Source organism: Rhinatrema bivittatum, chromosome 2, assembly GCF_901001135.1.
Source record: "Rhinatrema bivittatum chromosome 2, aRhiBiv1.1, whole genome shotgun sequence".
NCBI classification, from domain to species: domain Eukaryota; kingdom Metazoa; phylum Chordata; class Amphibia; order Gymnophiona; family Rhinatrematidae; genus Rhinatrema; species Rhinatrema bivittatum.
Window position 1 is genome coordinate 67,467,038 of NC_042616.1, and position 16,954 is coordinate 67,483,991.

Below are 16,954 nucleotides of genomic sequence, written 5' to 3' on the forward strand. Positions count from 1 at the left end.
TACCATCTCAAATCATGGATTTATTTTAGCTGAATTTTCTAAGTTTACCTTCCTAAGGGTAGCATGACCTATGCTGTGCCAAGTTTATTATTTTTCTGATTCTCTCTATATAGAGACTTGGGTCAAGAAAGGAGACAGAGTGCCTTGTCCCTGTAGAGTTTGTCCATGTTTTGGTAACAGGAAGTTTTTTTTCTACCCTTGCTTCCTCTCATTGGGTTGTTCTTTTAGCAATACTTTGTGTCATGGAGCACTCCAGAGCTCAGATGCTGTTGGTTTGAGGAGATGTGCCTTTCGTTTTGAAAGGACTGGGAGAAGAAGAGGCGTCATCAAGGAAAAATTGGACTCATATCAGTTTTCAAGGTGAAGAAGTTGAGGTATAGTGTAAAAATGTTATATGGACTCATGGATAATCATCAGAGAAGAGAGAGATGATAAGGACCCACCGGGTGCCAAAAGGGGAGAGTGAAGAATAGTGAGAACTATGGGCAAGGTGTGAGAAGGGACTTATTGTGATTTCTGGAAGTAAATTGGGGATACACTTTTTCCTTCCCATTCCCATAGGAGGATCTGGAGAATAAAGAACAACATCAGGAGAAGTAAAGAGTCAAATTCCTGAAGCAATTGGTTGAAGTACTTGGAGAACAGGCTGCTAGAAAAGTAAGGTCACAAATTTATTACATTTCATTTTGTGAAGCTTAATCGGACAATTTTCAATTCACTTTTACAACCTATCCCTAAAATTGAGTTGGAACCCACACCAATCTCCAGCATGATTATTGCTGTCGAGAGAAGAGATTGTCAGTGCAGTTTACAAGATGTGTAGAGAGAGAGAGAGAGAGAAATTTGGGCCATAGACTATGTGAAAGAGCCTTGGAGCTGAAATTCCCACCAGAGGGGATCCTGGACTTTCGGGGTCCAAAACTTGAGATGTGAGCTTTTAGGTTCAACACCATGGTTTTCCTGTCCAAGGGCTAAAATAGTAATATTAGCACTCTAACTTTTTTTATCACTAGTATGGAATTATTACAGGGAAGTCTAATAATTTCTAGGACAAGTCAAATAATGTAATTAATTATGCAACATGAACTGATGCTCATTCTGAAGATCGGTCTTGCTTTTCAGACACTTTGGAGAAGTTGTCCTCATTGTTGCTTTTTATTATGGATGTTTCCTATGCAATCCGCTATGAGCAATGGATTATGTGGAGTGCAAAGGTTCCATAATGCTTGGCCTTTGCTCTTAAAGATGGAGCATTACTGTGCCTTCTTCTTGGATTACTTCATTACGATTTGCTTTTCGAATAGGAAACTCAAAATTTTAACTTTCACCTCGCATGTTTTATCTTTGACCTTATGATCAGCTTTTTGCTAGGTATCGAAAGGATTTTTTTTAGTGAAATGTCTGAACGTTTGTTGAGGCCAGATATCCATAAAAATCTCTTTCATGAATTTTCTCCTCTGTGTCCTCTCCTCTCTTCCACTTTCACACACAAGGGGGAGGGAGGGAATGCTTTGAACTTTAATAATATAGTAGGTGTGCAGCTCTGAAGGCAGAATGCTCTGTGTGAACACACTTCCAGTAGGTGTTTTCCATGGGGCTGAGGAATTTTCTCTTGAAGTTAAAAAAATAAATAAGCAAAATTGTGCATTACATTGCAGATCCTTGACATTTTAACCTTGTTTGGACAGCTTGACGTGTCAGTTTGAGTGGAGCCCAGCTCTCATCAATCTAAAAGGTGAATTGTGAGCTATGCACACAATCATTGTGATGCACACTTTAGTAGCCTGCTATACCAGAACTACACTTGTAACCACTGGTGTCCACTGTAGGATTTCTGCTCTAACTCACTATCATATGAAGCAGGGTATACTTTAAGAGCCAAGTTCATAATTCATTTGGACATATAAGAACATAAGAAATTGCCATGCTGGGTCAGACCAAGGGTCCATCAAGTCCAGCATCCTGTTTCCAACAGAGACCAAAACCAGGCGACAAGAACCTGGCAATTACCCAAACACTAAGAAGATCCCAGCTACTGATGCAATTAATAGCAGTGGCTATTCCCTAAGTAAACTTGATTAATAGCAGTTAATGGACTTCTCTTCCAAGAACTTATCCAAACCTTTTTTGAACCCAGCAACACTAACTGCAGTAACCACATCCTCTGGCAACAAATTCCAGAGCTTTATTGTGTGTTGAGTGAAAAATAATTTTCTCCAGTTAGTCTTTAATGTGCTGCTTGCTAACTTCATGGAATGCACCCTAGTCCTTCTATTATTCGAAAGTGTAAATAACCGATTCACACCTACTCGTTCAAGACCCACTCATGATTTTAAAGACCTGCATCATATCCCCCCTCAGCCTTCTCTTCTCCAAGCTGAACAGCCCTATCCTCTTCAGCCTTTCCTCATAGGGGAGCTGTTCAATCCCCTTTATCATTTTGGTTGCCCTTCTCTGTACCTTCTCCATCGCAACTATATCTTTTTTGAGATGTAGAGACCAGAATTGTACACAGTATTCAAGGTGCGGTCTCGCCATGGAGCTATACAGAGGCATTATGACATTTTCCATTTTATTAAACATTCCTTTCCTAATAATTCCTAACATTCTGTTTGCTTTTTTGACTGCTGCAGCACACTGAGCTGACAATTTTAAAGTATTATCCACTATGATACCTAGATCTTTTTCCTGGGTGGTAGCTCCTAATATGGAACCTAACATCAAGTAACTACAGCAAGGGTTATGTTTCCCTAAATGCAACACCTTGCACTTGTCCACATTAGATTTCATCTGCCATTTGGATGTCCAATCTTCCAGTCTTGCAAGATCCTCCTGTTATGTATCACAATCCACTTGTGATTTACGCTAAATAATTTTGTATCATCCGCAAATTTGATTACCTCACTCGTCGTATTCCTTTCCAGATCATTTATATATATATATATATATATATATATATATATATTGAAAAGCACCGGTCCAAGTACAGATCCCTGAAGCACTCCACTGTTTAACCTTTTCCACTGAGAAAAAATGAACATTTAATCCTACTCTCTATTTCCTGTTTGTAATCCATGAAAGGACATCGCTTCCTATCCCATGACTTTTAGCTTTCTTAGAAGCCTCTCATGAGGGACTTTGTCAAATGCCTTCTGAAAATCCAAATACACTACGTCTACCAGTTCACCTTTATCCACGTTTATTAACCTCTTCAAAAAAATGAAGCAGATTTGTTAGGCAAGACTTCCCTTGGGTAAATCCTTGTTGACTGTGTTCCATTAAATCATGTCTTTCTATATGCTCTACGATTCTGATCTTGAAAATAATTTCAACTATTTTCCCCAGCACTGAAGTCAGGCTCACTGGTCTATAGTTACCTGGATCGCTCCTGGAACCTTTTTTAAATATTGGGGTTACACTGTACACCCTCCAGTTTTCAGGTACAATGGATGATTTTAATGATAGGTTACAAATTTTAACTAACAGATCAGAAATTTAATTTTTGAGTTCCTTCAGTACCCTAAGATGCATACCATCCAGTCCAGGTGATTTGCTACTCTTTAGTTTGTCAATCTGGCCTACTACATATTCCATATTCACAGTGATTTTGTTCAGTTCATCTGACTCATCGCCTCTGAAAACCATCTCCGAAACTGGTATCTCCCCAACATCCTCATTAGTAAACACGGAAGCAAAGAATTTGTTTAGTCTTTCTACAATGGCCTTATCTTCCCTAAGAGCCTCTTTAACCCCTCGGTCATTTAATGGTCCATCCAACTCCCTCACAAGTTTCTTGCTTCTGATATATTTTAAAATTTTTCATTATGAGATTTTGCCTCAATGGCCAACTTCATTTCAAATTCTCTCTTTGCCTGTCTTATCAATGTTTTACACTTAACTTGACAATGCTTATGTTTTATCCTGTTTTCTTCATATGGATCCTTCTTCCAATTTTTGAAGGATGTTTCGTTGGCTAAAATAGCCTCTTTCACCTTACCTTTTAACCATGACAGTAATCATTTTGCCTTCCTTCCACCTTTCTTAATGTGTGGAATACATATGGACTGCACCTCTAGAATTGTATTTTTAAACAATGTCCATGCCTGTTGAACACTTTTAACCTTTGCAGCTGTACCTTTCCATTTTTTTCTAACTATTTTCCTCATTTTATCAAAGTTTCCCTTTTGAAAGTTTAGTGTTAGAGCTGCAGGTTTACTTATTGCCCCCCTTCCAGTTATTAGTTTACATTTGATCATGTTATAATCACTGTTGCCAAGTGGCCCCACCACCGTTACCTCTCTCACCAAATCCTGCCTTCCACTAAGAAGGGTGGGCTGAGTAAGGCGCCCTGAGAGACAGTGCTAATGTCCTTCCGCCCAGCTTCTCGTCTCGTCTGGACTTTGTCAGTTCCTTGTCTCGTCTTGGATGCCGTTGCATCACTCTTGGTATCATGTCTTGTTCCTGATGTCATCGCATCGACCCAGGTCCAGGATGCCGTCGCATAAACCATTGGTCCGTGATGTCTTCGCATCAGCCTTGGTGTCAAGTCTTCATCTGCGATGCCTTGCATCGATCCTGCTGTCATGTCTTTGTCTGCAATGCCGTTACATCGATCCTGCTGTCATGTCTTCATCTGCGATGCCATTGCATCGATCCTGCTCATGTCTTCGTGTCAAGGCCCTTCTGCCCTCAACCTCAGGCCAGGCCTGCTGCACCTTGCTGTTCAATGCAGCAGGTCCAAAAGGGCTCGGAATGGTCGGAGGACCATTCACATTCCAACATCATCTGTTGTTGGCCATGGGAGCTTGCCGGCCTGGCAGAGGGTCAGACCATCAGCCATGCTGGAGCACGCCGTCAACCCTCGGTTCAGTCCTGGATGTGTCTGGGGTCGGGCTGAGGACCATGGGCACACTAAAACACCCCCCAGTGTAACAGAATGCAAGGCCTTTCGAGGCCGACTACATAACATCTTCTACATATGCACAGGTGATTATATACAGATCTTCACCTGAAAACCCTTCTGCTACTATACTTGCTCCTTTCCTAATCATGCATACATTCTTGCAGAAATGCACAATGAAGCCTTGCTTGCCAAGCATTTCACTGATAGTAGGCTTGGATTCAGGTCTGGCACATATGGCATATCTTGTATAAGTGTTCTCTGATTGGGTTCAGCAGTGGTGATGCTTACAGTCATTCTTTTCCTTTTTCCATCACAGAAATAAATTTCCCATCTGCTAAGAATATTTTATTTTTCAAACCGTAATCAATATCTGTGAAAAAATCTTTATTACCTGTTATATAGCTTGATACTCCTGAATCAATATACCAACCTTCCAAGCTGCTTTTCTAAGTAAGTTTAAAACTGCATACAAAGCCATTCAGACTTTCTTTCAGCTTCAAAATTGCTTTTACTCTTTTAACAACTTATTTTATCTCTGTAACTCTGTGATGATTCTCAGATTTCCAGGCTCAATAGTTCCTTTTCATATGTCCAACTATCCTGCAGTGATAGAATAACATGGATTGTAACCAATCAGCAGATAGACTGCCTGCTATGAAGGGATATTTGCCTTTTTTTCTGGCCTGTGATTGCCAACCAGCCCTTCTACCTGCTGTGACTGTAGTTTGAAAATATTTTGTCTCTTTGCCTCATTCCTCTGAGTTAAGCTGCCTCATGCTGCTGCTTATTATGTTTCTACTTCAGTTCTACAAATAAAGTTTCCTATGAGCCTCCCTTTCACAGAGTTCAATGTTACTTTACAACATTTATAATGCATTTATTAGGGGATCTTATGAATTAGCCCAGCTGCACAGTAATATTGATGATGCATGATTATATTTCAAATTTTCTGCAATCTTCCACATGCAGGACCCAAAAGGCAGGCAGAGTTCCAGAGTCTTAATGTATGGATAAGACAAGGGTGCAGGGAAGAGAGCTTTCGATTGGTTAAGAACTGTGCAACATTTTGGAAAAAAGGAGGGGGGGGGGTGGAACTACACCTTAACCAGGGTTGAACCAGACTGCTGGCATTAACTTTTAAAAAGGAGATAGAGAAGCTTTTATACAATATGAATGGGGAAACACTACAGTTATTTAGGAGTGCATGGTTCGGAATGATATATCTTAGAAGTTAGGGCATCCTGATAGAGAGGTTGAACTAAATGTTAAAATAGCCCAATGCCAGTAATTAATGAGAAGAGAGTGTTAGGATTAGTTAATATGTGGGCCCTGGGCTAAAGTGAGAGATGGTACCGCCCACAGGGTAGAGCCCCGTGAGCTTCACTGTCGGGAGGCGAGGTCTCAGCTGACCACAGACACAATATCAGTCTAGAATCTTTATTAAAGAGATAGAGTGACACCACCCGTGGAGCGGGAGGTGCCAGAGAGAAGGTCACACAGACCCAGAAACACAGGGTCTGTGGAATGGGCGATACCCAGAAAGGATATCTCCGTAGAGTTGGTAATGGTCCTCAGAGCGAGGTACACCAATGAGGTCTTCAGGAGAGATAGTAGTGGCCCGCGGAGTGGGGTACACTGAAGAAGGTCCTCAGCAGAGACTTTAGTGGTTTGCAGAGCGGGGTATGCCAATGAGGTCCTTAGTAGAGATGGTAATGGTCTGCAGAGCAGAGTACACTGGTGATGGTCATCAGTAGAGATGAAAGCGTACAGAGTGGGGAACACCGATGAGGTCCTCAGTTGGTAAAGGCCTGTAGAGCAGGATACACCCGAGTGAGTCCTCCATAGATATGGTAATGGTCTGTGAAGTGGGGTACACCAGAGGCATCCCCGGTAGAACAGGAAATAGTCCGCAGAGTGGAGTACTCATGAAAAGAGTAGCAATGGTTCCAGGTAAGGCCCAGGGAACGGGGCAGGCAGAAGTCCCAAGTGTTAGGCCCTCCGAGGATCAGCTAGCCAAGACGTGGAGAGGGCCCCCGAGGAGCGGGTACCCGAGACGTCTTACGCCAGGAAGCAGGAACTGGAATGCAGAGTCCGTAGAGAGTGAGGTGGATTTAGCAAGGAAGGATCTCTTTGCCAAATCATCAGTGGGCATGGCCAGCTGGTTTAAATATCCAGGAGGGATGACATGACATCATCCGGAGGGGACGCCCCCGAGGTTCCCGCCATGATCTGCTTAAGAGTGGCCCATGCTCGTGCCTTAGGGATTCCAATGGCAAGATTGCAGTCAGCGGCATCTGTGCCACCCCGGGAGGCCTGGGAGCAGTAGGCAGGCCTTCGGCAGCTGGTGGAGGCTGCCAGTCTACCCCATGGAGTCAGGGATGTGAAGAAAGAGGTGAGCAACAGCAGTCACAGCCATCTGTGACCGACGGGTATAACAGTACCCCCTTCTTAGGGCCCTTCCCCGGGGGTTTTGGCTTTCTTGGATGTTAAACATGGAACTGTTTGATCAATTCCTTGTCAAGGATGTTAACAGCAGGCTCCCAGCTTTTTCCTTTGGGGCCAAATCCTTCCCACGAGATCAGATATTCCCAAAGCTTCTCACGTTTCCTTACATCCAAGATGTCCTCAACCTGATGTGATATCCTCTTCCTAAGCTAGAAGTTGAGGCTCAGGAGGTTTCTTGGAGAATTCTGATAGGATGAGCGGTTTTAACAATGAGATGTGGAAAGCGTTATGAATTTTGAGTGAAGTGGGTAGACAAAGGCTGTAAGTGTCCGGGTCCAGCCGATGAAGTAAGGGAAAGGGCCCAATGTAACTGGGTGCAAAGCGGGCTGAAGGCAACTTTAAGCGAATAAAGTGGGTGCTGAGCCACACCTTGTCTCCAGAGTTCAACTGAGGAGCTGTCCGATGATGGGCATCATAGAACTTCTTTGACTTTAGGGCGGCTTGTTGCAGAAGTTGCTTGGTATGCTCCCAGAGTTGATGCAGTTCTTGAGCAGAGGCTTGTGCTGCTAGATAAGATACAGACAGAGGGATCAGAAGAGGAGGCAGAGGCTGACGTCCGTACACGAAAGGGGGATAACCTAGTAGACGCAGACTACTGGGTCAGCCCCAGTAGCCCCAGTAGCCCGAAGAAACTGCTTCAGGGTGTGGTTTGTCATTTCTATCTGTGCATTGGCCTGTGGATGATAGGCCGATGTCAAATTTTTTACAAAGCAATCTCTAAAACTTGGCCGTGAATTGGACACCCCTATCTGAGAGGATGTGCCTCGGGAATCCATGAAGACAGATGTGGCCAATGAATAGTTTAGCTAGCTCTGGGGCTGAAGGAAGACCGGGTAGTACCACAAAGTGAGTCATCTTCGAAAAGCGGTCCACGGTGACCTGAATGGTGTTGTTGCCACTGGAAAGGGGTAGGTCCACAATAAAATCTGTAGATATGTGTGTGTCCACAGCTCACTAGGTGCAGGAAGAGGTTGTAGGAGGCCCCAGGGACAGCCTGTCGGTGGCTTTTGATAGGCGCAAGTGGGACATAATTCCACATATGCTTGAGTGTCCTTCTTCATGGTTGGCCACCAATAGAACCTCTGGAGTGTTGTGAGCATTCTAGCTTGTCCAGGATTACCAGCATGTAAGGAATCATGCACCCAGCAGAAGATCTTCCTACGAAGAGGTCGGTGAACCACCGTCTTCCCAGATGGCACCGTGTGTGTGGCGGAGAGGAGTATTTTAGTCGGGTCGATGATGTGCCTAAGGACATCTCTCATTATCAGTGGTGAATGAACGAGAGAGGGCATCTGCTTGAATGTTCTTATTAGCTGGTCAGTATCGAAGTAAGAAATTAAATTGAGTAAAAAAAGAGACCAGCGGGCCTGTCTATGGTTAAGGCGTTGAGCGTGGTGTAGGTACTCGAGATTCTTGTGATCAGTGTACACTGTTATTTGGTGTTGTTCTCCCTTGAGCCAGGGGTGCCACTCTTCAAAGGCTAATTTGATCGCCAGCAGTTCTTTGTCTCCGATTCCGTAATTACGCTCAGCTGGAGAGATGCATCGGGAGAAGAACAAGCTCGGGTGCAAGGTATGGTTAGTAGAATGCTGGCTGAGTACTGCCCTAACACTTATGTCAGAAGTGTCTATTTCGACGTTGAAGAGTCGTCGGGGGTCAGGATGATGCAGGTATGGCTCCTGTAGGAATGACTCCTTAAGCTCCCGGAAGGCAGACACGGCCTCGGGTGACCACTAGGATGGATTGGCTCCCTTTTGTGTCATAGCCATGAGTGAGCCGTGAGTCAATTCAGTTAGTGTCAAATAGTGATTGAGGAATGACCTGTAGTAGCTAGTAAAGCCCAGAAATCTTCGGAATGCCTTAAAGCCCATTGGTTGGGGCCATTCCCGGATGCTCTTAGTCTTCTGTGGATCCATCTGAAACCCTTGGCTAGAGACCACATAGCCCAGAAAAGGGACAGACTCCTTGTGGAAAGAGCATTTTTCCAGCTTGGTGTACAACTGGTTATCCCTTAAGCGTTGCAGAATGTTGGTGATGTCCTGGAGATGGTTCTGGAGGTCTTGCGAAAATATCAGAATGTCGTCCAAAGAGACCACGACACAAGTGTAGAGCATGTCTCTGAAGATTTCATTCATCATATTCTGGAACATCACTGGAGCGTTGCAGAGGCCAAATGGCATGACCAGATATTCAAAATGGCCATCGCAGGTGTTAAATGTAGTTTTCCATTCATCGCCCTTGCAAGATAAATGTAAAAAGCACAATCAGAATACTGTATTCAGTAGTTCAAGCCACTAATAGGTCATTGAGCATCCTAAATATTCAAGCAATAATCACTATTTTAAATATGATTACAAAGCCAAGTCTTAAGACTCTTATGAAATTGGAGATAATTAATTTTAAATCTGAAGTCAATCAGTAATTCATTTCAAATCTGAGGCACCTTTCCAGAAAAAAATTATCTCCCTAGAGCTGACAAGCTTAAACTTTAGAGTGCCAGGAAGGGCCAGTTGATATTCATGGCTAAACTGTAAGGGTCAGTTGTTAAAATACTGAGTAACAGTACTTGTAACAGAACCTGGTACATAGCCAACTATTAATTCATCTATATTAAGGTTAGGTCAGTTTGTTTCCTGCCCATCATATAGGCAATTTTCTAAGCCATTAACTTGGATAAATGGTACATTTATTTTTATATACTGATTTTCCAAAAATCAAAATGGTATACAATAATATAAAATACAACAATTTAAAAACAATAAAATAAAAAAAAACATACAAACAAAATGTCCCTACAAAAAGCAAGATCTACATCTATAAATATAAATCATTACAATTCAAAATTAACTCTTTAAAATTCCAAATACTGAAACAGCAACAATAAATTTGAGAACCAGTTTTGAGAAGCTTCCTGAATCTTAAATTATTTTGCTCAGTTCATAAAGCTAGTAGCCTGTCTGAAAATTGCCCAACTAAAAATATATGTGGGCTTCCAAAGTGTGCATAATTTTAACTGGGTTAACAAAAAACATTTTCAGGGGTTGAGTGGGGTGGGGGAGTTTTATCTCAAAGGAGCAAAATACTGTGCATTCATAGAATTTTAAATCATACACTCACTATTTTGTCCTCCCTCAGTCGCCCACACAAATAACAGAAGTAATGCTAACTAATTTTCAAAGAGAAACTGCCTGGATCATTTCCCTATGAAAATTAGCTACAAAATACATACCAGAAGAGTACCTGCCTACTTTATGATTAAGAGAGCTACTCAAAAATTGCCCCCAGGGAGGGTAATTTTATAACTGAGTAGGGCTTAAGGCTGTATGTAGCCCCCATATTCTAAGCAAACCTATGCACATAAGCTTGCTTTGAAATTGCTCACGTCTCTGCCCTGCTGCACACACAAAATATAGCTCTGCAAAAATTACACCTGGTCCTCTTAGGGTTTAAGCTGTGCAAGTTAACTTATGTGCAAGCTTCTTAAAATGCAAATCATGCACGTAGATTCCTATTCCATCCCTCTGGAATGCTTCTCCCCAGTGCATAAAAGTATGATGAAAATGGGATTACGAGTATCCTTTATCATTCAATGAGCCCCAGGTTATTTTCTAGCAGTCATTTACATGCATTAAACTGTGTTGACAATCAATTCTTAAACGTACAAATTACAGTGTATTTTAAAATAAGATGTGTAAAATGCATGCAAAAATAATTATGGGTCCCGTGACAGTTGTTGAATAGAAAACTGAAGTACAATCTTTTAATCTAGCCATGCTGCTGTCAGAACGTTCAGCGTTTATAATATCCATTACCATCTCCTCCCAGGACTGACACAACTACAGTACATTATTTGCAATCTGAGATAATGAAACTATTCTGCTGGGGAAGTCGATTTCATTCCTTTCCACCCCTTCCCCAGTTACATCGTATACTAATTGAGGCCTTCATTGTCTTGGCTGTTCTACAAAATTTAACTTGGCCACATATCAGCCTCACCTGCAAGGTTAAGACAGACACGCATTTCAATTATAACACATTATACTGGGATATAGCAACATCTGCAAGTATTTTATAAACCAGAATTCAGAAATACAGCAGATTTATTATCAAAGGCTTGTTTGATACTATGATTTGGTGTAGGAGCTGAAATATGAACCCCCTTTTCTTTTCCTGCTTTATTCCTCCATTCTTCGTAGGATCTCTTTTGTCAGACTGGAATTACTGTTCAACCAAGACTAGGTCAAACGAGGAAGTCATTTGTGCACCTTCAGCTGCACAGGAAGAAAGTGTAGCCTAGGCATATCTTATTACATGTATGCAGACGACATACAACTCATCATTCCAATTACATCAACCATCGAAGACGCATTGACACATGCCACCTCTCACCTAGAAGCTATAAAAAAGATGCTAATCCACCTAAAACTATGTCTCAACATGAGCAAAACGGAATGCATCCTAATAAAAAAAAAAAAAATCAGAACCCAAAACCACCCCATCCTTCCATATAGACAACATCACATACAACTTAAAGACAACGTAAAAGACCTTGGATTCTGGATTGACAGTGAATTATCCTACAAGAAACACATCTCAACTAAAACAAGAGAAGGTTTCTACAAACTCCAAATACTCAAACACCTAAAACCAATGCTGCACCACCAAGATTTCCGAACCATCTTACAATCTCTCATCTTCACCAGCCTCGACTATTGCAATGCACTCCTGCTAGGTCTACCTAAAGCAACCTTAAAACCTCTTCAACTTTTACAGAATGCCGCAGCGAGAGTCCTAACTGGCAAAAATAAAGCAGACCACATTACACCCGTGCTCAATAGCCTACATTGGCTTCCAGTAGAAAAAAGAATCAGTTTTCAAAATACTTACAATTCTGCACAATGCAATTCACAAAGCAGACAACACGGCTCTCAACAATGTCATACATGTACATAGATCGCATCGGACAACCAGAACAACAAGTAAATTACAACTTGATATACCATCACTCCATTTAGCCAAACTATCCAACACAAGGAGAAGAGCCATATCCATAGCTGGTCCAAAATTATGGAACTCTTTACCCGATCACTTATCTGTACAAACCAGCATCAAGTCTTTCAAAAAAGAGCTCAAAACCTGGTTATTCCGTCAAGCATTCAAAGATGTTATTGACTAACTTCACACAACATACCTTATTTACAATCGTTTATCAGAACGCTCATAAACTAAGTACTACATAATTTGTTCATAAACACTTCTAGTGTTAAACGTTATTTTTCCCCTGAAGTTACTTGTAAGACTCTTTAAGTGTTTAATTTATAATATTGTTAATTTCAATTATTTAATCTTCAGATGTAACTTCTGTTTTTCTTCACAGTTTTCTGTTAAATGTAACATGTTGTTATAACTGTAAATCGGGGTGAAGGCTGATAACTATACCTCGGTATAGAAAAACTCTCTAAATAAATAAATAAATAAATAAATAAATAAATAGATAGATAGATAGATAGATAAATAAATAAATAAATAAATAAATAAATAAATAGTTTAGTTTATTGATATTCTATCCTGCTTTACCACCAAAATCAAAGGTATAGCCTGAAAATTGCCAGAGGAAGCCATAAGTCTAATTACCCACATCCCTTAATACAGGGTACATCCTCATTACCCCCAGAAGAGAAGACTCAGACAAGAATTTAACAAAAAATGTATATATTTTATTCAAAAGGCCAATTCCCTTACAGGTGAAAGATGATGAAACTACTTCAGTAATATGGGGCATAAAATATATTTATTTTACAATCATCTAAAAAGGAAAAAAAGCAAGGTTGTCAGCTGTTACACTGTTCAATCAAACAATACAGGTATAGCAGAGAAGCTCCAAGAGTTATAAAAAAACATATCAGGACACCTACTTTACATGGAGGTTAAAAGCATGTGGGTGAATGAGGTAGGCAGTATCACATGCAAAGTAAGAGCACAGCTTGTATATTTACAAAAAAATAAAACATGAGACATATTACTTTGTCTCTTTTCTTAAATATTTTAGATGTCCCCTAAAGTGAAGTGGCATTTGTCAGGCTACCTCATCCTCCCCTTAGTTAGGCCCTTGCTTGCTCGGGCTGCCTCTTAGGATTGAGCATTTAATTGTTTCCTATCCAGACTTTGTTTTCACCCTCACAATGGCTCAAGTGCTGCTCTCCCCATTAAATCTCCTAGTCCTCACCAACCTACCCCTCATTTGCCACTCTTTCCTCCCAATCTCCCAGTCTTTCCTCAACTAGTCCTCCAGTCACTACTCACCCCTCATCCCAACCCTGAATTGCTTCTCTCCTCACTAACCCACCCCCAATCTATGTAATCCACATCTACACTCAGTCTCCCTCTACATGTTCATTCAGTCTCCAATGTTTATCTCCCAGGCCATATGTCACCCTTCCAACCCCAGTTCTTAGGTACTTCCCATTCCCCACTCAGGTACTTCTCATCCATACTCTGCCCCCAAATACCTCAGATGCTGCACTTCCCCTCCCAACCCCCAGTCCCCATTCTACACTCTACTCCTCCCAGGTATCACTCTCCCTCAAATGCTATAGGTACTGCTCTCCCTCTCTCCCCATAGCCTAGCCCAAACTGGAAGAAGAGTGGAGCTGGTGGCTTTCCTTTTCTTCCACATGGTTCACAGTCTATGAAGCAATTTGAACCATGAGGTGCATCTTAGATTTCTAGGGAGCTCCACATGGCACAAATGTTATCTTAGCCTCTGAACCAGATGGGAGGGAAGGAAAAGCACCAGCTGCACTCTTCTTCTGGCTTGTGCTGGGCCATAGGTAGGAGTCAGCACCAGCATCCGACTCACATTTTTGTCTCTGGTGACATCTACAGATTCTTCAGCCTCTCATTAGTTGCATCTGGAGGGTAGGGCAGTGGCAGAGCATTTTGTTTTTAGCCCTACGGGTCACATCGGAGTTGGGATTGGGACAGCAAACCCAAGGATGCCCATAGATGCGTAATGCCTAGGGCAGGTGTTCCTCTCTCCTCCCCTGCCTTCCTTTCATCCTGACCATTTCTGAACCTATTAGATGGCGCAATGTTACAGCTGAACCTTTCAGGCAGTGGTGCCTATGGATATGGCCTCGTTGGCCATAGGCTAGCTGTCGCTCTGACACTGAAAATAAATGGACCAAAGGCATGGGAACCAAGAAAGGGGAAAGAGATACAGTACTGTGCTTTCTTAGTTTTCCTATGTGGAGTCTGATCTTTTTTCCTACCAACTTGGTGGCGCTTTCCCCAAAACCAGGAAAGGAACATAAGCAGAACTGAAGTAGCAGGAAAAACAAACAATTCCTCATCTAACATTACTAGGATATGTCTGTCCAGGGCATTTCACAGAGCTACTACCCTGCTCACAGCAGTGACCATTTTCTTCTTCATTGCTCTACTTTTTATGTATTTCAAAGGGCAGAAAGAGTCAAATGAAAGCTTTCTTCTTACTGTGCTTGCCCAGAGGAAACACTGTACTTATCATGCCTACTGCTTCCGGCAATAAATACTTCAGCTGCAAGGACCAATATAATATTTACTGCACCTTATTTCTTTCACTGCACTGCTTTGTATAATAAATTCCAAAATATTAAACATAACATCTTTTTTGCATATATTAACTTAGTGTGTACAACCCTGACACCATTTTAAGGTGTCACAGCCCAATTTGTGAGGAATTTCAATACATGTACCAAACTCTAGTATATCGGCCCCCTTGGTAGAAAACAATTTAGTTTTTCTTCCTGCTTCTCTATTTGCTATTTGATGATGTGAACTGAGGTGCGCTAGTAATGAATCTTCCTGAGACAATTTTCAAGGTCATTTAACTGGGTAAATTGGCTTGGCTGAAAAGTGCTCTCCTCTGCTTGACTAACAGTACTCAGGAGATTTTATAGCCATTATCTGGATTAAATAGAGGCACTCCTTTGGGTGTTTTAGCTGGGGACGGGGGCAAATAGCACAAGCGCATGGGGCTGTCAACTGCATGCATGGTATTTGACCCATCCACTCGCCTCCGACTGCCCTCAAAAATAACAGGTGCAAAAGATGTGGGCAATTTTAGCGCACACTGTTTGGCGGCTGAATTTCAAAAGGAAACAAATGCACAACTGAAAATCGACTGAAATGTGTGCAAGCTACAAGTGCAAGTCTACAGTTCAAATAAATGATAATTCCAAAATGTGCTTGTGGATGCTGAAATTGCCTCTTAACTATTATATTCCTGGAGGGAAAAGGCCCATATTTGACCTTCCAAATGTTAGAAATGATTCTAGGCCAGCTGAAAATGTATGATGAACTAGTTATTCTCCATTCCACCTTATCTTCCCCATCTAGGCGAAAACAGTTCAATTAGGCTGTGCTTCAAGACAGGTCAACATTGATTTACCCACATCGCACAGATGGAATAATTATTAACCTGTATTTTACCGTATAACACACTCCCTTGGTTCATGGTTTTCTATACTAAGAATCTCGTTACTGTTCAGTTTTGCAAATAGCAACCCATGCGCTCTCTTTCATGTAAAAAAGTCATAGAGAAGCAAATCAAGAAAATAGCATAAGCTAATCAGCCAACAGGACTGAAAACAAAACCTAGGCACAGTCAGACAAAGACAAAAAGAGTTTGAGTCTAAGGACTAAACTGTGTATTGAAGTATTTTTCACAGTTATTATATTTTTTATCATAAAATAAATTGGGTGGTTATGAATGTCTGCATTTGTGCCAAGAAATATAAAGATTCATGAAAGAGCTGGTAATTCTGCTTAAGCTTAAACTCAAGTACAGGAAGATAGCGCTACCAGTTATATCTTTTGACACACTCCATATGCCATCTTTATGCAAAAAATTTACAAACCAGAGTATAAAATTACACTAGCCCTCTGCACACAGGCATGCAATGCAAAAGAACAGATTTTCAAACAGGGAAGTGTCCTTTTGCAGTAATCTGCAGAGTCTGTTGCTTCAGTGAAGCTAATATTTTATAAAAACAGGTCTAAAGAAACACTAGGCCTGGTAGTCCAGCTCCGATTTCTCAGCTGTAGTACTGAGAATGATATCACAAACCATGAGAACTGAACAACCAAGATACTGTATTCTTACCTTTAAACTAGACTTTCAAGGATACATTTTCAATATGGTACCTAAGAGCAAAAGTGCAAACATTCTTCTAAGCCTTCAAAATACAAGGTACCTACCTACATTGGAATTTTCAAAAGCATGTATACAAATTAACATGGGAGTTGTGTGCCTCAACATACATGCGCAAGTAATTTCATGGGCAATTTTATATACGTTCTAAAATCGAAAGTATGCACGTAAATGTACGCATTAACCTTTGCACTTTCTCTCATGCAGGCATCATGTGCATACCATGCAAGGGTTCACATGACCTAGGGACGGATTGGCCTATAGGGGATTTGGGCATGCCCCAGTGGGCCAGTCAAGTCAATCATATGACTGGTGTTAATCGTAGTGGCCTCAGGTCCGGAGCTGCTGTGATA